Genomic DNA, 27,968 nt, shown 5'->3' with positions numbered 1-27,968 from the left:
AAAAATAATTATATTTATTTTAAAAATTCTTTTACATTTGTTTTAATTATTTAAAAAAAATTAAAAAGCAAGAAAACAAAATATTTAAGTCGTATAAACTCCCTGCCAGTTCACATGATTATATCCGTAAATTAGAGTGCTTTTTAATATTGTATAATATAGCAAAATATATTAAAATATATTTTGTTCTGGCTATATTAATACAATATTAAAAAGCACTCAATTTATGGACATATTCATATGTGCTGGCAGGTAGTATATATCACTTAATTTGTTTTCTTGCTATTTAATTATTCTCAGCAGTTTTTACATGTGTGTATATATATATATATATAGCACAATAAGTAAATCAATAGGTTTCAATACTGAGCATAAGCTGCAAGTATATAGAACTCGTAAAATAAGATCAAAATACAATACAAATCAACAACGGAAAACATGAAAAAAATTACAAAATAATGAAAAAAGAGAAAAAGAAAATTATTAACATTATTAAAAAAATATAATAATAAAAATCTGGAAAAAAGGAAGATATTTCTTCATCAGCTCACATGATTATGTCTGCAAAAAGGATTGCTTTTTTTATTTTTTAAGTGTTCCTCACACTATTGTATTGATATATTTTGCTTTAGCTACATTGATACAATATTAGAAAGCACTCCTTTTTGTAGATATAATTGTGCGCAGTGATGAAAAGATCATACATATATTTTTTCCACATTTCTATTAATAGCTTTAATATTTAAACTGAATAACAAATGGGCAATGTTGAATGAATAATCCAAAAGCAAAACTAGCTTATTCCTCTTCAACGTTTTCATTTATTTTTACTTGAATTGAAACCTAGGGATATGGGACTTGAATACTAGGGATATGGGACTAATCATCAATACCGATAAGACCAAATACATGCCTGTACTTGCTAAATTAAATTTTACTGAATCCTATCTGGAGATTGGTTCCCACAGGTTTCAGACTGTTCAGAATTTTACTTACCTTGGTTCAATAGTTACTGCCGACAATAACATAGACAATGAGATTCAGAGTCGACTAATTTGTTCAAATAAAGCTTTTTATTTTATGGTTTAAAACGTTTTTTCAAATCCTCTCTTTTATCAAAAAATACAAAACTTTTACTCTATAAAACATTAATTAGGCCAATACTTACCTATTGCTCTGAGACCTGGAACCTAACTCAAGCTGGTGAAAATAAAATGGCCATTTTTGAGAGAAAAGTTTTGAGGGCCATCCTTGGTGGGATAAAAATAAATAATTCCTGGAGAAGACGATATAATACTGAACTGTATGAAATCTACAGAGAGCCAGATATTGTGAAATTCATTAAAATACATTGAATGAACTGGGCAGCTCACATTTTCAGAAGGAATGATGACTCAAATTTGAAAAAAATCCTGTTACACAAACCCCTAACGAACAGGAAAAGAGGTAGACCCATTCTGAGATGGCTGGATTTAGTTGAGACTGATTTCCTTACTCTAAAGGAGAAAAACAGGCGAACAAGTGTCAAAAGTAGAGAGAAGTGGATTCGAATACAAAGGAAGGCACTGGCCCACCCTGGGCTGTCTAGCCAGATATGATGATGACGAATTGAAATCAGAACAGGTTTTTTTTACCGTCAAAATGAAATTTTAACTTTTATTATAAACTTTCATACAAATTTCAAGTAGTCAGCTGGATAAATTAGTTAAAAAATGTAATTATTTCTAACAATAAAATTTATGAGAAAAATTCAATCTAACTTAAACAAGTTTTGCAATCGAATGACTCATATAGAAAAAAGAAAACTTATTTTCGGATTAGTTAGTTATTTGTATTAAATTTTTTAAGAAGTTTGATGTAAATGTTTTTGAAAAGCATTGAATTAAAAATGGGGTAGCAAATAATAAAATATTTAAACACAGAAATGGTTGCAAGGAGAGAAGTCTCTAGCAAGATTTTAAAATAAAGTGTTAAATCATTTTTCAATTATTTTCAATACATAGTTTAAGTATTTGTTAAAAATTTCCACCTTCTCTCGATGCCTTCCTTCAATCCCAGCTACTGTGTTGGTAACCCAAGCAGGGAATTTTCTTTTTTGTGTTTGCTTCAATCAGTAACCACTAACGGCAGGGGCCATTTCTTCTTGCAGTTCTGAAAAATTCAAGAAAAATAAAATAAAACAATCAAAAAAATATTACATTTCATATCAGTTACGTTTCAAAATATTACACAGAGAGAAAATAGTAAAAAGGTAGCATGTTTCAATCTCAATCTGTTTACACTAAAAAATTGTTAAAATAATTTAAAATGCTTTAATATAGCCTTAAAAAATTCTCAAATTAGGCTGTGTTTTAGACTTTTCCCTAACCATAACTTTTAATTATTTGTGATCAATGATAAGCATACACTCTGTTTTTTAATGGCGGACATTCTGATAAAGAACAGAAAATGTTTTGATTGTATGCACAATCCATAACACATATTATTTATAATACAAACTAATGAATAAAATGACACTCAAATCAATACTTATAAAAATATGGGGGAAATATTTTTAAAAAAAATTTACGATGTATAATATGCATTTAAACATAAAATCAAATATCGCATTGAATTCTATTCATTTGAAGAAATTAAACATATTCCTATTTATTGATTTTTTAAAACACCATGAAAGTTTATTTAAGTTACAGACAAAACTAAACATAGGTTTTGCAAACCTCCTCAAAAAAAAAAAAAAAATTTCAGGTTTTTTCAAAGCACAAAGGGTCTAATTTTTATATTTTTTAAGCTTCCTGTTATAACATTAATCAAAAAGGTACTTTATGGATTTTGATTTGTAAAATACTAATCTCCAGTAGTGTACAGTACATAAATTAATAATTGTTTTATAACAGTACTCATCTTACTTTATTCTTTTATTGTTGGTAATTACTACCTTATGAGCAATTCTATGATACAAAGGACAACATAATTAAAAAGAAAAACATTTAATAAAATCCCTCCATTAACGAATTTCTTAGCTTTTATTTACTTTAGATATGAAATTTAAAAAAAAAAAACAAATTTCGTAATAATAATAATTAAAATTTTAATATCTGAACATTATTTGTCAGTAATCCGTAACATTAGTCACCGAGCTTTTCTCGATTTGCAACTTTCTCTACAATTTTATAATATGTCAATTCAAGTAAACTTTCAATATTTCTAGCTAATTTGAAATTTTTTAAAAATAAATTTAAAAAAATAATCTCATTATTGCTTATAGAAAGCAAATTAAGTGAGGAGAGAAGGAAGCATCTCAGATAATTTAAAAAAAAGTATTTATCTATGAAAAAAAGAGTTTAAAAAATAAGAAAATACCCTATAATAAAAAGTTTTTTTTCTGGCATTTTTAAAAAAATTGTAAGCAATTTTTTAAGAAATTCTATGTGTTTCTTTAACTATAAATATAAAACTTTACACAGCGATTCCATTTGAGCCCTCAGTAGAGCTGGGACAAGGGACAATTATTTTTGTCTCTTTTCTTGCCCTCAGATATGTTTAGCCTTGGAAACAAATAATATCATGTTGATATTAACATACAACATTCCATTTGTAACTAAAAGATGTAAGGCATAAGAATGAAAAATTTCAACTAAGTAATAATATCTATCTAACGAGGATTGTGCTGCTTAAATTCAATGCAGAAGTTGCGGACTAGTTGAAAAGATTTTGAAAGACCATAACCCAGTATAAGTCACACTTTCTCATCTTATTTTATATATTAATATTGATAAGTACAGTCGAACTCGTTTATAACGAGCACAAAGGGACCGTAACATGTACTCGTTAAATCCGAGTGTTCGTAATAAACGGGTCCTTAAGACAGGCGTGCAACCAGAAGAGGGGGGTGGCTTGGGAGGTTAAATGATTGAGTTTACTTAACATTTAATTAATACTTACTTACTTTAATTACATTAATTCATTTAATTAAATACTTTTCTTAATTTAATGACAACTAACCCCCTTTCCTCGCATTTCTTTATCATTTTGAAAAAAAGAGAAGACAGAAAGACTAGAAAGATGAGAAAAAAGATTGCAAGACAGAAAAATATTGCTCGCTAAAACCGGGTCTTGCTCGTTAAAAGCGACTTCTGTTTCATAGACTTAACATTGATCCAACCAAAAATTCTCGTTTCCCTCGTTAAATCCGAGTTCTCGTTAAAGCCGAGCTCGTTATAAACGAGTTCGACTGTATAAAATAATTTCAAAAATCATGCTTAAAAAATGATATAATGTATCATATTTCTTAAAATTCAATAAAATTTTGAAAATAATAAAAAGTGTAAAATTTTAGACTTAATGCAATGTCTTAAAAAATAACAAAATTTAAAATCATATGAAATACAATAAAAAACTATTTAACTATATATAATTTGTATACCATATTTTAAGTTCAGGGTTTCAAAATTTTTTATTATCCCTGCACTCAGGTTAAGAAAGGTCTAATTTTAAAATTAAGAGCTTTGGCATACAAGTAAAAACATATAAAAGCTGTGTCGTGACTATTAAGGGATAATTTAAACATATCCAATAGATAAAATTTATATTAAACAAAACCCAAGTTCGGTCAGATTAGGATTGAAGCAATGTGTATAAGAAACTAGAGAAGACAATCAATAACCATTAAATTAAAAAAATACAATTTTATTTAATAAGATATTAGCTATTATTAATAACACGAATATAGTATATTTACCAGGAGGTATTAAAAATGAGGTGAGGCAATGAGGAGGAGGCCTAGAAAATTGACAAGAGAAAAACAGTATTTAAAACATATTCTCACCATCTTCTGCGGGGGGGGGGGGGTGCTGTCTTCCTTCTCGCCTTTTTGGTCAACAGTTAGTTGTCGCCTTCCATTCGTCTTCCCTTTTTTTCTCTTCCTCGTCCTCAGGAAACCTCGGTCCCCTTTTCATTGGTTGGGGTCCTTCTCCAACGAGGGTGCTAGCTAGATCCCCACCCGCAGATTATTGGCTAAGAAACCTAAAAGAAATCAAGACCGACAGGGTCCCGACTACCTGGCGACTGCTCAGGCCTCCCTCCTTTACAATAAATCTTCTTTTAATTGCCTATGTCACTACTACATCTCACCCCTTCCTTAACAAAAAAAAAAATGTATACATAGATAATTATACTTGCTGAACAGCAATTATACTTGCAATTATACTCAATCAGCATAGAAAGGAAGGAAAAAAAATTTAACATTAAAAACATTAATTTTAAAAATTAAACACATCAACACAACTATTATCACATATAAGTTAATCTCAATCGTCTGAAAAAAAGTTAGATATCAAAGATGGAATAGCACAATCACTGTCTATCTATGATCGATAAGAGTCACTTCCCATTGACATCGTCGCTCACAAAGAATTGTCAAAACTAATTATTAGTTCAGTGAGCTGTTCACTTTTTTGTTGAATGAGTCCCTCTTTATGCTTCTCGAACCCCTTCGCGTTTTCGGTATCTTTTTCTTCTTACACACCTGCTGTACACAAAGGGTTAGACTTTCCTTCTGTCAGCCTGCACTTGATGACTCTATCCCCACCTTTCTGGACGTTCGTTGTTTCGGGCGCCGCTCACTACAGGTGCTCCATATCATCGCCAAAAGTCCTATTCAACGCTATTTCTGGGGTGTTACTTAATTGTGAATCATTTGGTTTATTATTGTTAGCCATTTTTCTTGTTATTGCGCCCACATACATGAATCTTTGCACTATTTAATTACTATATACAGAATTCGGTTAATTATACATATAAAATTAGTCACTATTTAAATAATAGTCAAATATTTTTATTCATATAAGGTAAGTATTCTATTTCTTTTCTTTAGAACATTTCCTTAAAAACAGTCAGTAAACAAACTAATCGAACATCCTCTATTCATTCTAGTTGTAAATTTTTAGTAAATTGTAATCTCAAAAAAAATTTTTTTTTACGAGTATGCATTCACATATATGAGAAAATGAAATGACTAAATAGTATAAACAATTAATTACAATAATGAACAATTCCTAACCTTCATCTCTTAACTTCTTAATCACACTACTTCAATCATCAAACATCCTTTTTAGAAAAGAAGTCACGGCACCAATTTAATGTCGTGACTATTAAGGGATAATTTAAACATATCCAATAGATAAAATTTATATTAAACAAAACCCAAGTTCGGTCAGATTAGGATTGAAGCAATGTGTATAAGAAACTAGAGAAGACAATCAATAACCATTAAATTAAAAAAATACAATTTTATTTAATAAGATATTAGCTATTATTAATAACACGAATATAGTATATTTACCAGGAGGTATTAAAAATGAGGTGAGGCAATGAGGAGGAGGCCTAGAAAATTGACAAGAGAAAAACAGTATTTAAAACATATTCTCACCATCTTCTGCGGGGGGGGGGGGGGGTGCTGTCTTCCTTCTCGCCTTTTTGGTCAACAGTTAGTTGTCGCCTTCCATTCGTCTTCCCTTTTTTTCTCTTCCTCAGGAAACCTCGGTCCCCTTTTTATTGGTTGGGGTCCTTCTCCAACGAGGGTGCTAGCTAGATCCCCACCCGCAGATTATTGGCTAAGAAACCTAAAAGAAATCAAGACCGACAGGGTCCCGACTACCTGGCGACTGCTCAGGCCTCCCTCCTTTACAATAAATCTTCTTTTAATTGCCTATGTCACTACTACAAGCTGTATTTTAAATTCCATTAAAAAATAACAGTTAACAAATGATCAAAATAGAAAATTTTGTTTACAGTTAAAATTGATATTATGCTCTAAATAGTTTGAATTGACATTCTTTTACAGAAAACCTTTTTCTATATACAATTCTAATGCTATATTGTAAATGTTTTCTTTCATCAAAAAATTAAAGCATTGAGGAATTTTTTTAATGTACTTTTACTTTAGACATGAAATATAACAGGGGGCAAAAATATAGTCCATTGGTTCAAAAATGTTCAGTATTACTGAAACACACAAAAGCAATAAATAAAATTAGGCATGAACAAAAATTCAAAGTGACTGTTTTTATTTTTCACTGCCAACATATTTAAAAAATAAAATATTTTATAAAAAACTTTTGCATAAAGAGTTCAGGAACAATTCAACTTCAAAAATAACTAAAACTGCAAAAAAATAATAATAAAACCTACAAAGTATCATAATTTCATGCAATAAAATCAAGTTGCATTTAAATTAAAAATAAATATTTGGATTCCAACTATTAAATAAACAAACACAGGAAATCACAGTAACCAGAATAACAAAATTAAAAATTATATTTTCAAAGAAGAAAAAAGAAAAAGTTAACTTTATTTATGTTATTTCAAACAATTTTTAATATTGAAAATTTTATCGAAATCTCTATCAAAAATATTTTAAATTTAGAATAGTTTTTATTAAGACAACAATACCTTAAAATAATACCTATAAACAAACAATAATACCTAAAAATGCAGATATTTACCATTTAATGACTGAGAGCCTATTGTATCCCTGTTTGCATCTCCTATAAAATTTACACAAGTTATTCATTATCTTTAAGGAAAATTTACAAAATGTAAATGTCTAATCACATTAAATGAATACATACACACTATGGGACTCTTATGAATATCAGTTTTAGAAATAGAATTACAAAATTTTAAAGTAATGTAAAAAAGTAGTTTTTCACAAAATTTAAAAGTAATTATTTTACTCTTTACAAGCAAGATTTTTTTAATTTGATTTCTATTTTAAATGCCAAAGAGTGTCATTTGTAAAAAATTATTAAATATTTAAAATAGTCTAGGTAGAAATTTATTATCCTTAATATTATTTTATTAATTTCACGTAAAATGCATCCATAATAAATCTTGAATGACTAAAAAACAATGTGATCAATAGAGGATCCAGAACCAGGTAAGTCCTGATTTACAAACTTTAACTAAACTAAATAACTGGATAAAACAATAGGTTTCTTTAATCATACACTGAAAAGGACTAGTTTAGCATTTGTGCCCGGTTCCAGAACTAACCTAATCAACTATATTCACAGTCAAAAATAAATCAAAAATTTCTTTGAAAAATTTGGCTTTAACTTGATGTATTAGTGCTAAAATTCAAAAATTTTTTGATTGAAAAACACAGCATAATACAAAGAGATATCGATATTTACCTTTTAATGATTGTTAATTAAAATCTTGGTTGATATATTCAACACATAATAAAAATGCGGACAGGATGGATATGTGATGAATTATGACATATATATATATATATATATATATATATATATATATATATATATATATATATATATATATATATATATATACATACATACATACATACATACATACAGGCACACACAGAGTGGAACCCTAATGTTACGTTTTCCGTCGGACTAGCGATAAAAAACGCATGAAGCGCGATAATGTAAAATCGACTTCTAAATCGATTTCTGACTGAGAAGAGAAAAATACACATAAATTGAGGAATTAAATAGAGGAATTAAAATAGATATAGATTGAGGAGCTTTCGTAGTTGGACAGCTGACACGGCTGATTTATCTTTTGTAGTGCAAGCTATAATTACATACTTTATTTTTGTTGACATTTAAAAAATTTGGAAATTCTCTGTTTTTTAAGACTTTTTTAATTCCCTGTATTCTTCCAGTTTTCCAGATGCTGTGGCAACCCTGACGAAAGTATTGTCATAAAAATGTTAGGTACTAATTCATACTATAATTGAAATTGTTGTTAAAATAAGATAGGAAAAATAATATTTTTAGAATTACTATTCAATGAAATTGTGGAGGATTATTTATAAATATATATCTTAAATACTATATTCTCAGTGTCAGCCTTGCTATAAACAGTTTAAAATTATTGTTTTTTTTTTTTTAAAATTGAGTTAAACTAACATTAATATATTAAACTAATGATGTTTATCAATGCAGCAAGACTTTCTCTAAGACTATAATGAAGAAAAAAAATCCAAACAAAGTCAATTAAGTTATTGATAAAAACTTGAAAAAGCCTAGAGGCTTCATTTGACACCAAAACAATTCTCTATAGTTGGTGGCAGCCTGCAAACTGAGAAAAAATAATAGAAAGCAACCTTGCCGGCAGTATCTTAATCAAAAAGTGCAGACAAAAATGTCAATATAACATTGCAAGATTGTTTCCTGGGACCATAAAACTTATGTGCGCCTTCATTGCATGGACTAAGCATATAACTTGTTACTATCAAAATGTTACATCAAAATTTCAAGAAAAAGATACAAAACCGTGTTTCACTTTTTTAAATGACTCAAAAGCCCATCTGGAGATAATTATGTATTTTTGTGGTAAAAAATTATGCAAATATAAAAATTTTAATGAAATTATACTCAATTGTATTTTAAAATAATGAGAGTAGTTCTTAAATTGAAATTGATTAAATAAAATTAAAATTGATTAAAAATATTTAAAAATCACAAATAGTAAAATTTTTATTTAAATCTAGAAGCATTTCGGTATCTCATTGGAACACCTTTATCAGAAAGACAATTTTCAGGGATTACAAAACAGAATAAATAAAAATACTAAAAAAAATGAAATAAAAAAATATTTATATGATTATATGAAATAATGAAATATTTATATGTATATAATTTCCACCTATTTACAAAATATTTGTCCAGCATTAAAATATAATAATTGTCAGTTATATTTTGCGATTAAGAAATTTTTTAATGTATAACCTCGCAAATATGCAACATTGTATTAATACTGAGCGACTTAAAAATGACTAAAAACTTTTTTATAAAAAGAATAATAAAAAGTGATACATGCACATTTTTCAAGTAAAAACTTTTTTTTTCCAACAAGTAACGGAACTTTTCCTCACATGATATTGCAATTGAAACAAATTATAAAATAATGTTTTCTAAATACCCTCAATTTGTAGTAACAATCTGAGGACAAAATCAACAGAATGACCTGATATGTAGTAGAAAGCAATGTTTTATAGTTTTAGCAATCATCAGCACCATCTGTTGATGATTTTTTAAAAATAAATTGTGAATTTGGTGAGTATAAACACTGTGTGTGTTTTTGTTGAGTGGGCTGCAGCAATTCTACATTTGTTTTATTTCAATTCCCTTTTCAAATTGTTGGTCATTTTTGGAGCTCTTAATAATAATTATAGTCATGTTTTTTGATAAAAAGTTGTCATAATAATGACTAATAATACTGACTTCAATTAAGTCCCACATGTAAACACAACCATCTTCAGATCCAGAAACTGCATGAGAATTTGTGTCATTGAGGAAACTTTCTTTCCTTTACCTCTCATTTTTATGGCCTGTGTGCCTAATTAAAAATGATACTCATTTATAATAATGGAAAAGAACTTTAACTAAAAAACTAAGTAAAAAAGTAATTTCTACATAATAATTGGTACTACTATTCCTCACAGTTGCTCAAATGAAGAGTTCCTATATAAAACATAATTCGTGAGTTACAATAAGAAGCTTTAAAATTAGCAGGGTTGCAACTCAAATCTAGAAAAAAGTTCCCCATGTTTTTCTTGTATTATACACAATATATTAAGATGAAACACAGACTCACTGTGCAAATGTGTGCTATATTAGGATAATTAACACTAGTTTTAATTGCAGGAAAAACTTAATAAGGAAATAAGAAATAGATACATACATAAAAAAAATAATAATAGAACAAATGAAATAGTATAGTATGGTTCAACTATCTTATATCTCATAGATTACACTTTGAGAGATCAACATTTTGTAAAAGAAGAAAATAAGAAATTAATATTCCCTGCATTTTTTCAGTTTGGAAGGAAAAATTCAAAATTAGTTATTTTAGATTATTTTTTATTTTCCCTGTGGAGCAGCAACCCTGATTAGGCAAAATTGGGACGAAGTTTCTCCCAAATCTTGCTTTCCTCCATTAAAGATTTTCAGTTGCACTTCAATTTTGTATTGTCAGCAGTATTTAATACTGCTGTCAATAATGCTTAATTTTTTTAGCCCTCTCCCCAACCAAGAGACACAACTATGCGAAAGTTGAATAAATTATTTATCAGCTAGCTCAGATCTTTTAATGAAGTGCCAAGTATAGCTATCATACTTTTTTGAGAATCCACTAGTTGAAGTACTCTTGTTGATGAATTTATGCTAATGACTATGAGGTAAATATTTGTTTAGTTTCTTCTTAGTAAACTTTAGCTCTCAATCAATCAGGCACAGGAAATGTAACTCCAGCTACTCTAGTTAAATATAAGGATTTAGGATAAAATAATTTTAATTTTGCTTTAACTGGGTTTGAAACTTTAAGGAAAATAGTGAATTTGGATCTAAAACGAAGAACATAGTAGAACAGCACATTAAGTGACATTTTTTAACAACAAGTTATCCCTTTTGAGAGGATGTCTTTAAAAGAAATAATTAGAAACTGTGGTTTTTTACTCTTTACAGAAATATAAGTTGACACTGAAGTGTTTTGCTATTGTGTCAGAAATTTATTTAAATGTGAAAGGGAGGGGAAAAAAATAGGTATGTGCAGTTCCTCAATTTTTACAAAAATATAAGCTGAAAATTAACGTACAGAAGGGTTTTACTATAAGAGTTAGTGCAAAAAATAATATATTGTTTATTTTTTTTCAACTAAAATATAAGGTAACAATTAATTAGGTTTATTGAAATCTTTAGTTCAAAAATAAAAAAATAAATAAAAACTTACGAGATGTATACAGCCTACAAAATATATAAAATCTTGTTAATTCTATACTGTAAGTTTACTTATTTGTATTATTTGTATGCTATCATAATTGTTATTTTTCCTTCAATAAAGCAGTTTTATTACAATAAAAGCACTCCTAAAGCCAGTATATTGGCCAAGGGATCTGCCCAGTTAAGGTGTAACAGAAATATAATTATGTTAGTGTAACAGCTTTAATTTTTTTCAAGTATTTTAAAAGTCATATATTCCACAAATATTTAATTTGTTTTGCTAATATATTTTAATTTTTTTTATGCATAGCATAGTAATAAAAACCAAATAACAAATGTTAATATATTCCTTTTATTGACTATAGTTAATAAAGGTTAAAATGATTGTTAAAAACAGATAAGTATTTTTGATTTTTTACTTAAAGAGCAAGGAGGGTTTGGTCTTTAACAAATCCAGTATCATAAACTGTAAGAAACTGTTTAAATTTGTTAAAAACTAATTATGATAGTTACTATGTAAGTCTCAGGAATATATTTAGAATATTCATTAAAATACAGGTATACACTAATGAATAAACATATACTATTAAATAATAACATAACTAAATATATTATGAATAATTATCTCAATGTAGAAAGTGTAGTTTTGAGCATAAACAAAATTTCAGCTTATCTTCACATTCTTTTTAATATCTTATAAGAAAATTCTACTCTTCTAAAGAATTTTTGAAATCTTTACGTTGAGTTATTATTATTTTAATCTTCATATTATTGAAATCAGAATGTTTTATTTCATTTTTATATTTTGCAGCATTTTTTTTTCACAACAGAATTGACAAAATCAGAAAAAAAAGCTGTAAACAGCATAAATTTTTTATATTTTGTAATTAGTAATTTAACTCTTAAACTTAGGAGTTTTAAATCAACCTATTTAATTCTATGTAAAGGAATGATGGCATATATAATTGTTAGAATGTTTAAGGTACTTTTCAATATTTAAAATGTGTTATTAAAAGTAACTTAACAATTACAGAGCTTCCAGCAAGCAGATCTTTTGTGAGCATATAGCGTTCATATATAAAGTACATTTATGTATCAAAAGAATACTTTTTTTTTTGAGAAATTTACTTTTCAATGTAAGTTTAATCTGTACAAGAAAAGTAGCAACTGAATATTTAAATACTTAAAATTACTTTCAATTAGATAATTTCAGGTGAAAATAGCAAACTTTATACTAATAAAGATATACAGTTAATTAAGTTTAAAACAGTTTTTGGATGTGACGGTTTTATCAATGGTAAAATCGTCAAAAACTTGCCAAGAAGTGAAATATAAGTAAACCTACTCAATATCTAAAGTAGTTTTAGAGTTAAAAGTTAGCAAAGTTAAAATAAATAATGATAATTACTCAGAACGCACTTCACCCCCTTCGTTATCTGTAAGTCGCAAAGTGTTGTCTAAACAGCTAGCAAGAACACACAGGCATCTTTTGTGAAGCTAACACAGTTGACTGAACCTAAAAAATATAACAACAAAATTTTTAGATCATTATAAAATTATTTAATGGAAATAATCACCTTAACAACAAAGATCATGATATTTAATGGCCTGAGTAAAACATATGAAGGTTATTAAAATTTCTTTTTACATACATAAATATATATATTTATTAGGTACAATTAAAAATAATAAAACAATTTTCCCAGTCACAAAATCAATAAAAATGTTAATATAAATGTTAATACAAGGGAGAAAAATATATGTGAAAAAAACAAAAAATACACACTTAAGACTATTTGCTTTATATTTAACTAGAAAATAATACAACATTTAAATTAATAGATTTTCTATGCCTTTCTGGAATAAAATGAAAATAATTAGTTAATTCTAACTCATGCGTATTCACACTTTGAAAAAACTGTAAAAATATTCATAGGGGGAAAAAAAGTTCTGAAGCTATTTATCATGAACTAGCTGAATGCCCATTTTTTGTACAGAGTGAAATAAAGTAAGTCATCACTTTATCAGTATTGAAACAGTCTATTGATTGAGTAAATTCAATTGATTATTCATTATTTCAATTATTTTCTAAATAATGTTCTTATGCAGCTTTTTCAATGAAGCATTATGCAACATTTTCAAGAAAAACATATTTCATATGATCAATGATTTTTATTAAGCCAGGCATAGAGACATACATATGTTATTAGTAGGTCTTAGGAATTATGGTTTCTAGTCAACAGTGGCGATCAATAAATTTTGAGTGATTATATTTTCAGCATATCAATTACGATCAATCATTTTTAATAAAAAAACTATCTAAAAAAAAGTTTTTCAATTGAATTAAAACGTAATTTATTTAATTTAATTTTTTTTTTGCCATTCATATCCGTGTTTTTCACAATCACTAGAGAAAAATCCTATTTATCCTTCTCTTTACACTGACGCGTATTCCTCGAACTTGTAATTCTGAATTTTGTTATAATATCCTGTTAAAAAAATTCAGGGTATTTGCTACATTTTAGATGTTCAAATTCATGACTTTTCATAACTTTCCATGACTAATTCCAATAATTTTTCATGACTTTCTGAGGTTACTATTTTCTCCAACAAAAACACAAATATAAATGTAAAGAAGCATTATAATAACATTAATTGAAATGATAGGTATAACCAAAACTGTTATACTCTGCATCTTCATATTTAAAGATTTTAAATTTAAGAAGTAGAGTAAAGAAAGATTTGAAGTAATAAAATAGCTGGAAAAAAAATTCAGAAGTAAAGAATTTTTTTTTCTTTTTTTCTGCAGAATTATATTTGAAAGATACTTTTCTTGTTCATCGGAAAGGAAAGAAACTTCTGGTTTCTCTGTTCTCATTTCAAATAAAAAAATTCGCTATTGACTGGCTTGCTTCAGCTAGAATTTGAAATTGATTAAAATATAAATAAACAATAAAAAAAATTCTGAAATCTCAGAAGTTTAAAGGATAATTCGCTCTAGAAGTGTTGTTTTTTTTTTCTTTCATTTTTTGAAAAAACACCATAATTTTTAAAGAACATGATAAAAACATTTTATATTTTAATAAAATATGACTGTGAGTGAGGATTTTGTAACAAATTCAGATGTTCGAAATACAATGATATTTGGGGGGGGGGGGTTGAATTCCATTTTAAAAATTAGATTTTTCGGTGACCTAAATCACTGACTTTCCATGATTTTTTCTTAAAAAATAGTAAAAATTATGACATTTCATGACAAATTTTGTTTAATACCAAAATTTATATCTTTCAATGATTTCGCATGACTTTCCAGGTGCGCAGATACCCTGAAAATAGGAATTTAAGAAGTTGTGTTGAAATCCATAAAGATAACTGCACAATTGCAATCAAAAAACCAAATGGGTTTATAATTCCCACATTTTTATTTACGTGTTTATTCTCTCAATTTTTATTTATTTATTTTATTTTTCTGACACACTGACTACCAGACACTGATTGCCAGACATTTCATAATGATTACTAGACATGAGCTTCACAGTGGATAAGGTAAGCCAGGTGCATGGGTGAGTCTAATTCTGACGACCCATGGGAGGTGTTGATTTAACAACCTTCATTGGCTTTCACTATCAAGCTTTAAGTTAATTCTTGTGGCAACATAACTACTTCTGGGTACTGCTAATTGCCCTTAAGACAAAGTTTCAGGAGTGTCATTATATTGGTAAGTAATTATTATTGTTTTATTGTATATATTTATGTAATCCTTTTATTAATTTTCATTTTTTTATGCTTGTATTACAGTTTCTTCATTATTCTTTTGTTTTTTGACCCTCTCACATTTGAGTAAGCAGGGGTCTGCCTAGGTTTTTTTTAAGAGGTACCCATTTTGTGAACATTTAAACATAATTTGTGAAAATTAAAAATTATATTAAAAAATCAACACAAAAATATTGTACAAAAATTGTCACTTCAAATAAAAATCATTTATGACAAGTAAATTTCGGTATATTTCTTCCCATATAAAAAAGATAATTTTGCTATTGCAAAATTGTGGGCTTTTAAGCCCACAATTTTGTTTACATCCAATTTTAAAATTTCATAAAAATCATTGTCTATCATTAAATTTCAACTTGAATTGAATAAAAACATGCATTTAATAGTATTAGCACTAAAAGTTACTTTCATTGAGATTATTTTCAACTAGGTCATACAGAAAAAAGTTACACAGAAAAAAAAATATTTCATAAAAAATAAAGGTCTGTTAGAATAAATTTGCAATAGTGTATAAGATAATGTTCGAATGTTTAGAATAATGTTTGAATTTTGACTTTCTGTAAAGTTTACACAGGGAGGCACTGATTGTTTCATCTTAAAAAACTCAGCGAAAAAAAAAAAGCTTGCTTTGATATTGACTGATTAGGTTTACTACATTGCAGTATCCAGGGGTGATTATGAGTCCAAGTCAAAATTCCGGAAAATTTCCCGAGTTTAAAAAAAAAAATTTCAATTGAAAAAAATTTAAACTAGGCTTTTCTAGGAGAGGTAATTAAAATTTACAAATATGTCTTACTTTCTTGAGTTTATGATTATAACTATTTACTGATAAAAAATGTATCTGGCTCTCCCTTACAAACAAAATAAATTGTGTCTAAGTTCCACTTTTGAAAATTTGATTTCCGGAAACTTCTGTGATCAATGCTTTTTTGAAACGTCTGGACCTTCGATCCCCGGAAACTTCCGGATCACTGTTAGCGAAAAATCCGGAAATCCGGATTTTTTCCGGAGCACAATCAGCCCTGAGTATCTGACCAAATGTGCTACCTTTTCGTAAAAGGCATCTGGCATAAAAGCTTCTCTTTTACCTAGATTGCAACGAGAAAGAGGTTTGCATGAGAACTTGCTTTATTAAAAGTATTTTGTGAAACTACCGTTTTTCCTAAAGTTGAATTTGTGAAGGTACCGCTTAATGTTAGTAAATATACCCTGGACAGACCCCTGGTAAATCACAAAGGGAATTTTTGTATCAGTACCTTTTCACACTAGTTACGATTGAAAATGCGCCCTAATTTGTTAAAATCTGGGTAGAGGTTTGCCCAGACATGGTTAAATTAATGTGATATAAAATAATTAATGTTAGGAAACATCCTTTTTTATCCAAGGAAAATTAATTAAAAATCTTTAACTCATTTATTCAAATCAAAACATTTGTTAATACGTAAATATCTCAAAATAACATTGCCTATTGTGTTTTTAATCAGAAGTATCTATTGATTTAAGAATTTTCTTAAATAAAATTAGAATTGAAGATTAAGGAATCTATTTTTAGAAAGTATATGCATGTTTTTTCTTTTCTTTTTTTATTAATATTTCAAGAAATCATTATCTTTCAAAATCTTTCTTAAATAAAATTAATGCCTTATATTTTATTTTTAAGCTCAACTTATAATAAGTAATAAAAGTACGGGTGAATGTACAATAAATGTAAATATAAATAGTCTCATGCCAAACGTTCAGATAAATTATAAATCAATATTGATTTATAAGTTCTAATTTTAACCAAAATACTATATAAAGATGTTTTGATTCTTATTTTTGTTAAACCTGTTCAGTGCTAAAGTTACAGAGCTTACAAATTTTAATTTGTTTTTAACGTTTTATTATAAACTAAACAAAATTATACAGCTTTTAAATCATCAATAAATTTTATCACAAACTACTCTTTATATACAAAATGTACTTTCAGCTGACATAGTTTTTACAACTTCATTATTTTATTTTTGTATTATAATATTTTACAAAATTGGCAAAAATTATAAATTGAATTTTAAATGTAATATGGAAATCAATACAGTATAAATTAAGCATTATATGTGTGGTAAATTAGTTTTAGCCATTTAAGTAATTGTTTCTTTATTCAAATATCCCGAAGTTAATTTTTATTTCTATTTTTTGTTTCAAATATATTTACTTAAAAATTCGAATTCTATTTAAAAAAATTTTAATTATTGCACAATTATTTATTGTAAGATTATTTTCATCTATTGAAAATTAAATAAAATATATTAATTATTAAAATAGTATTTGATATTTTTAATTTAAATATAATTTTATAATAAATTTAAAAAACATTTAAATTATTTCAGCAAACTCTTATAACTCCAACAGTAAATAAAAACAAAACATCTGCTTATTTCGTATGAAAAGATTCTTTTATTTATTTTTATTTTCTATATTTTATAAAGATAAATTATTTTCTTTTTTGAGTTCATTTTTTAGGATGATTTTCAAGGAGGCATTGAAACTTCACTGGTGTTGTCAGGTGACCATTTATTTTTTTCAGCTTTTAATATGTATGGACAAGTCTTAATATAAAACAATAAATTTTTAAGTGTTTTGTGTATAGCCACAAAGTTCCCAATTTTTATTTTGATTTATAAATATTTTACCTTTAAAAATATATTTTTTATTAAGAAAAAATAAGGCTTATACGCAATTACAAAAAAAGTGTTTCAATCAGATTTAGTCCCCAGTAAAATGTTGTCATTATACATCCTTGGTATTTTTGCGTTTTCTTTTGAATTTCACTTTAAATTTTGTGAGTGGTAAATTTATATCCAATTAAAGTTTTTTGTTTCTTAGCATGGTGATTATTCCTAATTTTACTATTTTTTACTGTCCATTAAAATGCATTTCATAATTTTCTTGATGGTCTAATCCATAAAAATTTAATGTTAGTAGATTCAAGTCTGAACTCATGAAATGTGATTGCATGGCAGTAAATAACATTAAACTGTCATACATATTTTCAGTTTTAAAATTACAATTTCGAATGATTTTATACTTTTTACAACATATTTTAATATTTAATTGGAATTAGAAATTAATTTAAAAGCATTATACATAAAAGTTTGAATTTAAAGTTGAAAAACTTTTTAAAAAAATCTGCAACATAATATTCATGCAAAACAAAGAAAGATTTTGTTTTCTATGACAGTGATTAGAAATAGATGCAGTACAGCTTACATCCACAACATCTAGTGATTTTAACTTCAGTTACACGAACATATTAAAAAATAAAATGTAATCTTCAATACGGGTATCAAAATTGGATGATTTTATAATAACTTATTTGAATTGCCTGACATACATGACTAGAAAAAGCCGGACATACAAATACTATGCTCCAAAATAAACAGTTTTTTATTTATTGAACCCACACAATTTTAACATAAATGAGTGAAATATTCGAAGCATTATATTTTTTCAATTTAAAATAATTTATTTTAAATTGAAATTATTAAAATAATTTAAATATATTTTTTAATTTAATATTAAAAAAATCACAAGACAAATGAAGAAAAACAGACTCCATAAATATAAACTAAAATACTAAAGGTATGTTTCAGTACAAACAGTTTGAAGAATAAAATAACTTTTTCATTACTTAATTTAGGGGTGCACAACCTTTTTGAGTGAAGGGCCACTTGCACAGCAGGTTGGCTAACGAAGGGCTGCACATGTATTTAGACATGTTAATGACAAATGTAATAATGTTTATTTAAACATTAGCGTTCCATTTTTTTTTAATCAATAAACTTAGTAATATCAATAACTTAGTAGTGTTCCATTATTAAAATTCATTCAAAAATAAAAAAACTTGATAAATTTTTTTTTTCTTGCAAAAAAAAAAATTAAAATAAACCAATTTTATCATATGAACAATAGATTTATCAAAATAAATGAACATTGAAGAAAAGAAATAATTTTTTTTATCATATCATGCAATATGAAAACTCATTTTAGAATTAAATCCTAATAAATTAAAAAAAAACTGCAATGCCCACAGAATGAAAGTAGGAAAAAGTTGAGTCGTAATTAAGTAATATAAATTCAAATTAAATATTTTAATTGAAGAAAATTTATAGGTTTTAAACAAAGGCCTAAAATAAAAACAAAACTGTTATAGTTCAAAATAAAATTCAATGCTTAATTTGTAATGTTTTTTATTATTTTATTTTATTAATTATTAGATTTTTTATAACGTAAACATTTTCCTTTTTTTATCGAAAAAGATCACTTAAGCAACAAAAAATTGAAATCTAAACTACAAACAGTGAGCAGTTTAAAAATTCACGTATTCCGCCATTTTATGAATTTCTCAAGTTGCAATAACATTGCATTTAAATTAGGGAGGGATGTAACGAGTATTTGGCCCTTCTGCGAAAAATTCAGTTGGTTGAATGATCAGTCAAATATTTGGCAGAATATTTTTTAGAAATGTATTTTTCTAAGTTTTAATTATTTTTGAATTTTTATAGATATTACTTTTTTTTTAAAAATTATAATCAGACAAGTCAATTTTGTCATTTTTTCGATACTTTGAGAATTGAGAAGGATCCATTTTTTGCAGTTTTTATTATAACCCAGCATTTTAACAGAACGTCTCATACTATTAATTTATTATCACTCTTTCCCTGCACTGTAATATAAATAAACAGTAACATAGAAAAGTGTGATTTTCAGTATTAAAGTTTTGTTTCAGGAGCTAAGAAAAATTTGTTTCTTCCGTTTTTCTTTTTTTAGTCATTTTTATTATGACTCAGCATTTTTTTAAAAATAAAGTTACAAATAAAATTTATTTTATAGCAATTGTTTTTCTTTTAAAATTATGGCTATGAGAAAAATTTAAATTGAGATTTTCGGCATAAGATTTTCACTTAAAAAATGAAGAACATTTTTTCCATCCTTTTATTTTCTTTAAATAAAAAAAACAACTTTTTTTAGACGTTTTCATTAAAACGCAGTAGTTTTTAATAGCATTTCTGTTGACTTAATTCTTTTTTCTTGGCTTTTTCTGGTAATTGAAAAACTGAGATGTTCAGCTTTAAAAAAAATTTTCAAAAATTAAGATTGATTTTCATGTTCTCTGCTTCGCTTTTCGACATTTTCAAAAACGTTCTTGATTGGCCTTATTTTTTAGAGTTAATCTATGAATACGTTTTTCCAGGAAATACTATTCTGAGCATTGAAATTTTAGTTTCAGTGTTGCTATACTGTTAAAAGATTTTGCTATTTGGCCCCAAGTGTACGGCGTTCAATAGATTTTTTCTTCTTTTTTTGCCGAATATTTGGTTTTTGATCAAATCACAATTCATTACCACATTCGACCAAATCATATTCGTTGCGGAAATAAAAACGAAGGAAAAATAACTAGGATTTACTATCAAACTGTACCATAATACCGTATCAAAAAATGATTATTTGCGTGATTAACAATCACGTGTCATAATAACATCATAGTTAAATAACGGGATCGTCAAAATCACGAGGAAAAGTATAGAAATAGTTAGGAAAAAATATATTTATGCTGAACTCAGCACGAATAAAGCGCGTCAAATGCATGACTTAAAATTTGCATGTCGTAACAGAATAATTGGAATTTTTTATAATACGTGGGAACACATAGCAATAACTGCCGAGAAAAATTTTTGAAAAAAAGAAAGAATTGCAAAAAAAAGATAAAAAATCACTTAGATTTAAGATGAAATCGGTACAAATAAAGTGCAAAAAAAGTGATTATTTAAATTTGCGATCTGAAACTCGCGTCGTAATAAAAATTCGGAATTTTCAAAATCACGTAGAAAAGCGGAAATAACTGTTTAAAAAAAATCATTTATATTTACGATAAATTCGGCTTCAAGAAAGCGCGTTAAACGTACATTTGCTAAAGAATCTGTTAAAATTGATTGTGTCAAAACGTGATGACTTAAAAGGTCGATTAAAAATTGCCATTTTTTAAAAAAAAAAAATTTTGTGTTTAGAAGTTCTCGCGGGCCGCACTTCAGTAGTCGAAGGGCCGCATTTGGCCCGCGGTACGCAGGTTGTGCACCCCTAACTTAATTTAATATAATGGAGCTTTAAATTTAACAATATTCTTATTGACATATTGCAGCATTATATAAATAAAAAAAATACTTTAGATAATATTAAAAATGTAATTCGGAAATTACAATAAGGAATATAAGCATATACTGGATAAGTACAATACTGATTTATTTACACTGGTGATAGAAACCATAGATACTTTTTTCTGTAGCAAAGTGTGTTTAACAAGTAGATAAAAATAAACTTAAACTCTTTTAATAATTACATTACTTAACTAATTTTAAAAACTACAAGAACATGGAATGTCTATTTTAATTTAAATTTTTTTTAGAGACATTGACTTGCTTTATTTTACATCAGGTATAAAAAATTTCTCCCAGTGATGAAAAAAAAAAAAAAAAACCCTCAAAGAAATAGATTTTTTCCATCCTAAGTGGAAAAAACTTTTTCCAAACAAAAATATGAAATATTTAAAGAGCTTTTTTTCTGAACAGTTTATAACTGCAATTTAGTTTGAATAATAATGCTAATTTTTGTGGTTTTAATAACCTATCATTTTATACATAAGTAAAAACAAAAAGCAGAAAAAAAATCTTTAAGTTTTTCATGAATTTCTTATGAAATTAAGGGTAGCTAGCTTATCATTGCTATTTTATTTTAAAGAATATATTAAATTGTAATTTTATATTTAAAGAACAATCAAAATAACATAACTGAATTATTAATACTACTAAATCAATAAATCACATACTGAACATAGATACAATTAAAAGCCCATATTGAATTCTCAAACCTAATGATAAACTTTCTGTTACTATAAATTTAATTTGTTTTAGTTATAACACCTATTGTTGAGCAATTGTATTAGTCATTTTTATTTTATTCCGTTTTGTCCAGTTTCTTCCTGTCCTGTAAGAAATAAGCTTCTTCTGAATAAAATGTTGCCATTTAACATAGATGATTTTGTGGCAAATCATTTCTACGTAAACATTAAAAAACTGTTGATTTATGTTTATTTGAAACTACAAATTCCTAAAAGCAAGAAAGCTGAAAATTATAAAGTATGTAAGAAAACTTTTTTTTTTCATTTTGTTACAATCAAACTGGGAGTATTTATACGAATAATAGAAAATTTAATTATATATATATATATTTTAATCTTTATTTTCAAGATAACGATTTTAATTTGAAAGAATACTTTTTTTGCAAAATTATAATTCAATAATTAATTGAAATTTAAAAAAAATTAATTTAATAGTTTTATTTTATCCGAATGGTATTAATAAAAAATTTGTAATACATCCTCTTCTAGGAGCAGGGATAAAATATTATGTTAGCTTTGTTTCTTTACATTAATATTTGTTAGCTTTGTGTCTTATTGTTCATGACATAAATTTTTTTTTTCCTTTTTAAGATTTAGATTTATTTTCTTTTTAATATAAAGCTATTACCAGTACACCCTTTGCCGGACAGCTTAATACTGCTGAAGTACTGCTTATTTAATGATTTTTATATTAATTGATTCACTCTAATAGCATTCCCTTCATCCTATAAGAACTATGTATATATATATAACTAACTAACTCAGTGGCGCGACAGCCCATTAAGAGGGCCAAGGCCGACTGTGCCCATCTCAGTTTTCTTGACCTTGGGCTCTGGGGTGCAGGAGCATATGTTCCGGTCAGGTGGTCAGCCGAACGCGGAACCCCCAGTGTTAGTTCCCAAGCATGCTTGGTACTCATTTTATCGACCCACTGAAGGGATGAAAGGCTGAGTATATATATATAATTGTACTTAAAATACCACAATCAACAGACCTGAGATTAACATTAAATTCAACTTAAACAATCTATATTCAGTTTGTTTTCTGTATTGCTCAGAAGTTATATACATACACTAAGTTTTTGTAGAAAAGGTCATATAATTAAAATTAAATAAGTAAATAATTGATTTAAAGAAAGGAAAGACTTTAGTTAATACCCCTCCCCTAAAAAAGTTTTATTTAGGCAAAGTGGAAAACAGATCCTGAAAACTTTTAAAAACAAATCCAGTTTTTTTTCTTTTTTCAAGGGGTTAAAAACCTTGATACATACAAGAAAATAAATATTTTTGATCTTAACTTTCTTTTAAAAAATACTATTTTTATATTATTAATTTTATTATGTATATTACTAAAATCTATCACCTATTGTAAGCTTTTATTTTTTAATGTGATTTATGTTATACCTATTTTTCTCCCAAATAAATATGTACTACAAAGAAAATTTTATAGATATTTTTACGGTTTTTTAAAAAACTACAGTTTTCATTTCTTAAGAAAATCTATAAATTTATTTTCCCTTCCAATTGAGACTTTTTATGTTTCATTTATTTTGAAATAATGTTATAAATAACTTGTAAAATAACTATTAACCTCTATTACAATAAACTGGATTGCAATAACATGTTTATAATAAAATGAACTGCTTTAATATTTGATGATAATGCTTTTTTAAGAGTATTTTATATTTCTTTCGCATAGCTGGAAGAGATATAATTCTTTCAAGGCTTCTATTTTTAGTTTCTAAGTGGCATTTTTAAGAATTTATATACAATTAACTTTACTAAGTATGGTACAATAGGAAGCTGTTTACAAAACTTATTTTCTCATAAAATGACTTATCTAAAAACGTGGCAGAAAAAATTTAATTTGATATACATATAGAGTTGCCACAGTTGCTATTCACAACTATTTTTGACACGAAGAGACTTTTTTTGCCTGGAAAAGCAACTATTGTCAGAAAAAGAAGACTATTTGGAGACTTTTCTGTGTTCCTAGTAATGTTTTTTTTAAAACATAAATTGGGTTGACAACCTATGGCCCATGGTAACTTATTTATTTTACTAAGATCCTTATTTATGATGCATTAGCAAACTATGATTACTTCATTATATTTTTCTGGAAAGTTTCTTCTTAAATTACTGATTATAACATTCTTTTGCAATTACAGTAGAGAACCATTTATCCGGTATCCAGATAACCGGGGAAAATTTTGACCGTTTTTCCCGCCATTTTAAACTAGAACGATTATGAAAAAAAAGCGGAAATGAACTCATCCGTGAAGTTGAGTAGAGGAAAATGTAAGGAAGGGGAGAATTTTTTTCCTCGTTTACCCAGAGAAACGTCATTTCTTCTGTGACCTTGAAGGCAGGGAAGGGAGGAATGTTTTACTTTCTCCTTTAGGCCATCAATCAAGCTCAAGGGTGTGGCATGCTGATTTCGTTTTCTGTTTAATTTACGAGGGGGGTGGGGAAAACGCATTGCATGCTTATCAGTGAACAGAAGATGAAAGAGAAAAATATATTTATCTATTTGACATCGATTAATAAATATAAAATCTTTTTCTTCTGAATAAATTCAAGTGCCATATCATTTGCAAGTTTTTATTGATGTGAAATCACATCTGCTGTAATTAAATATCGTGTTTTTATCAACAAAAATAAATAAATAAAAGGAGAATTGTTTATTAATTTAAACATAGGATTATTTTATGAAGCAGATTGCAGTTTTTTTTTTCTGATTCCACTACGTTTGATTTTTTTTTTCTTTTCACGATAAATTTCGCACTCAATAAATTAATTCTTTTTATTCATAAATTATATCATTAGGTTTTTTTTTAAAATTCCGTTGACGTTGCCTTGTTCCAGGTTTCAATATTTATGCTAGTGCCTTTTTTAACTATCGTTTCGGTTTGATAATTTTCAAGTGCTCTTATTTAGATTAATAAGTTTTCCTTTTATTTTATCGTTTCCCCCGTATAATTTAGGTATGAAATATATTGCGTTATTTAACCATTGGTTTTGTTTATATTAGTTAATTTAGGAATTGTACTTATTTTTAAAAAATAAATACGAGAATTTTGTATTTATTAATCTTGTTTTTCTTGTCTAAACTTGCAAATTTTTTTATTCTTTTAAATGTTGTTTTTCTACCATTTTTTTTTCTTTTTAAAGTTAGGAGTACCTTTCTTTTTTCTCTTACTTTATGCATTATACTTTTTCCTTGTAATTCGGGTTCGATAAAACATCGACTAACGACACTTTTTGGTCGATTCAGAAAACTGGGAAATTCAGACATCCGGGATAGCGATGGTCCTGAGCATCCCGGATAATTGGTTCTCTACTGTACTTTAGTTTTTTAATTGTGCATTATGTTTTTCTAGATGCTGATCCTGTATTTTAATACAGAAAACCCTTCATATTTATATTTGAAAATACAGAACTATTTGTTAAATAAACGTATTTTATTTTCAGTTATGTTTAATATTTTGCAATGAAGTAATTTATTTAAAGAAAATTGCATTTTTTTGAAATTTACATAATAAAAAGTGATGTATTAATTTAGTTACTTCTTTTAATGTGATTTTGATACATGATAGTAGGAGTTATTAAAATTTCTCTTAAAAAGAGGGTTGCAGCTAAACCTAACATCTGCTGTCAGTCGGGAAAAAAAATGATTGCTCTAATTTATTTTTAATAATTTATTATAAATATTTTATATATTTTTAACAATTAATTATAAAAGTTTCATAGGATTGTTAAAACAAAAAGTATCTTGAATAAATTACTGATAATTACATAATTACGGACACATAACTGATTTTAAGACTATTTTTTACTGATAACAGATTTTAAGTTCTATAATTTTTCTTTTGAAAATAAACCTATTCTTTCTTTCTGTATATAAATACATTTAAATATGTTTTGAAAAAATTACTTACTTAGAGCTACTAATTATAAATGAGCAGTCTTTTGTATATCAATAAAAAAATTTCTTTAATACTTAGAGTAATTGAAGTGGATGAACCAAGTTCTTGTAATCAACTTTTTTTTATTATAGTATTTCTTTTCAAATAAATTATAACTATATCTATAAGTATCAGTAACAGGAAATGCATTGAATTATAATGTAGCTCAAAAGTACTTACCAAGATAAAAAGTTGTCTCTATCTCAACAATTCTCTTCGACTGTTACTTATATGCCAGAATTTGAAAATTTTCGAAGGACTTTTCGCTGACAAAACTGTAAAAATTTACAATAATGAAAAAATATTTAAGAATGATAGCACACTAAATTTTCAAATAAGAATTTTTCATGCATGATATTTCTGAAATTTAACTCCAATCACTTAATCAGAGAATAGATCTGTTTTAGTTAGCGGTATGAAATATTGTAACTTTAATATCAATATAAATTTATAATTATTTGATGTTCTGTAAAGACTTCTCTAAACATGTATCTTCAGAATCAACTAAAAATTAAAATAAAAAAGTAAACACAATCGGAGTTGTAAATTAATGTTTTAGTGAGGAAAAATTAAGGACTATCAAAATTTTACAAACCATGATGTAGGAAGATGGATGTAACTAACAAAACAGGTTTAGTTGTAGGTTGAAAGCATTTCTAATAATCAGGTTTTAACTTCTCCCGGAATCCAACCTGTCTTGTTTATTATATCAGTCTCAATGTACTGTGCTTTGTCAGTTTTTAATAGCATTTCTTTCCACCCTAAACACTGTGTTGCTGGAATATATAATTGTATATTAAAAAGTCAGAAAGCAAAATATATCTATATATAATCGTGTGAGCTGATAAAGATATATTTTCTCTATATTTTTAACTTACTTATTTGTTATATATATATATATAAATGTAATAAGCGAGACAACAACCTCTATGTTATCCCGCCAGATGTCGCTCGTCTGAACGAAAGGCATAGAACTTTCTTGATGCAAATGAAGAGAGTCAGTTGGAATTGTCTGTCATATTTTTTGAGCTCTGATACAGACAATAATGTCCTAGAATCTTTTGTGTATCTAAAAATTTTAATTTAAAATATAAGAAAAAAAATTTCAGCAATTTAAAAATTTTACTCACTTAACTAAACCATAAAAAGTAAATATACATTAAAATATAATGAGTAAATATTTTTATAGAAGAAAGATTTTTAAAAAAAAGCATTTCATTCTCTGATACAGATAGAGGAATCATAGAATATTTTTTTTTCATGCCAAACCTAAAATTAAAAATTATACTAAATTAAACAAAACTTATTTCAAAATTTAAATTTTTTTTTTTCAAATTATGCTTTAATACAGTGAATAAAATTATGTTTAAATGCAAGAAACAATTATTTTTACAAAAGAAAAAAGATGTAAATTACAATATTTGATGCTCTGATGCAGACAATGATGTCATAGAATCTTTTGCATCATGGGAAATCTGACATTTAAAATAGTATATAGTGAATAAAACTATGTTAAAATGCAAGAAGCAATTATTTTTACAAA

At 26.6% G+C, this 27,968-nt stretch overlaps 1 long non-coding RNA gene across 1 annotated transcript; it reads right to left on the bottom strand.

The window, feature by feature from the left end:
- On the bottom strand, nt 1-27,902 carry LOC147802147 (uncharacterized). The gene is made up of 7 exons (XR_015430057.1): nt 27,842-27,902; nt 27,021-27,201; nt 26,606-26,700; nt 13,165-13,272; nt 10,260-10,374; nt 7,506-7,547; nt 1-2,151 (listed from the first exon to the last, which is right to left on the bottom strand). It is a non-coding gene; the product is annotated as an uncharacterized LOC147802147 (long non-coding RNA).
- Nucleotides 27,903-27,968: the final 66 nt, after the last annotated feature.

The sequence above is a fragment of the Parasteatoda tepidariorum genome, chromosome 10 (assembly GCF_982258835.1).
Source record: "Parasteatoda tepidariorum strain Cologne lab strain chromosome 10, Ptep-v5.0, whole genome shotgun sequence".
In the NCBI taxonomy this organism is placed as follows: domain Eukaryota; kingdom Metazoa; phylum Arthropoda; class Arachnida; order Araneae; family Theridiidae; genus Parasteatoda; species Parasteatoda tepidariorum.
This window is presented reverse-complemented; position numbering and strand designations above follow the sequence as displayed.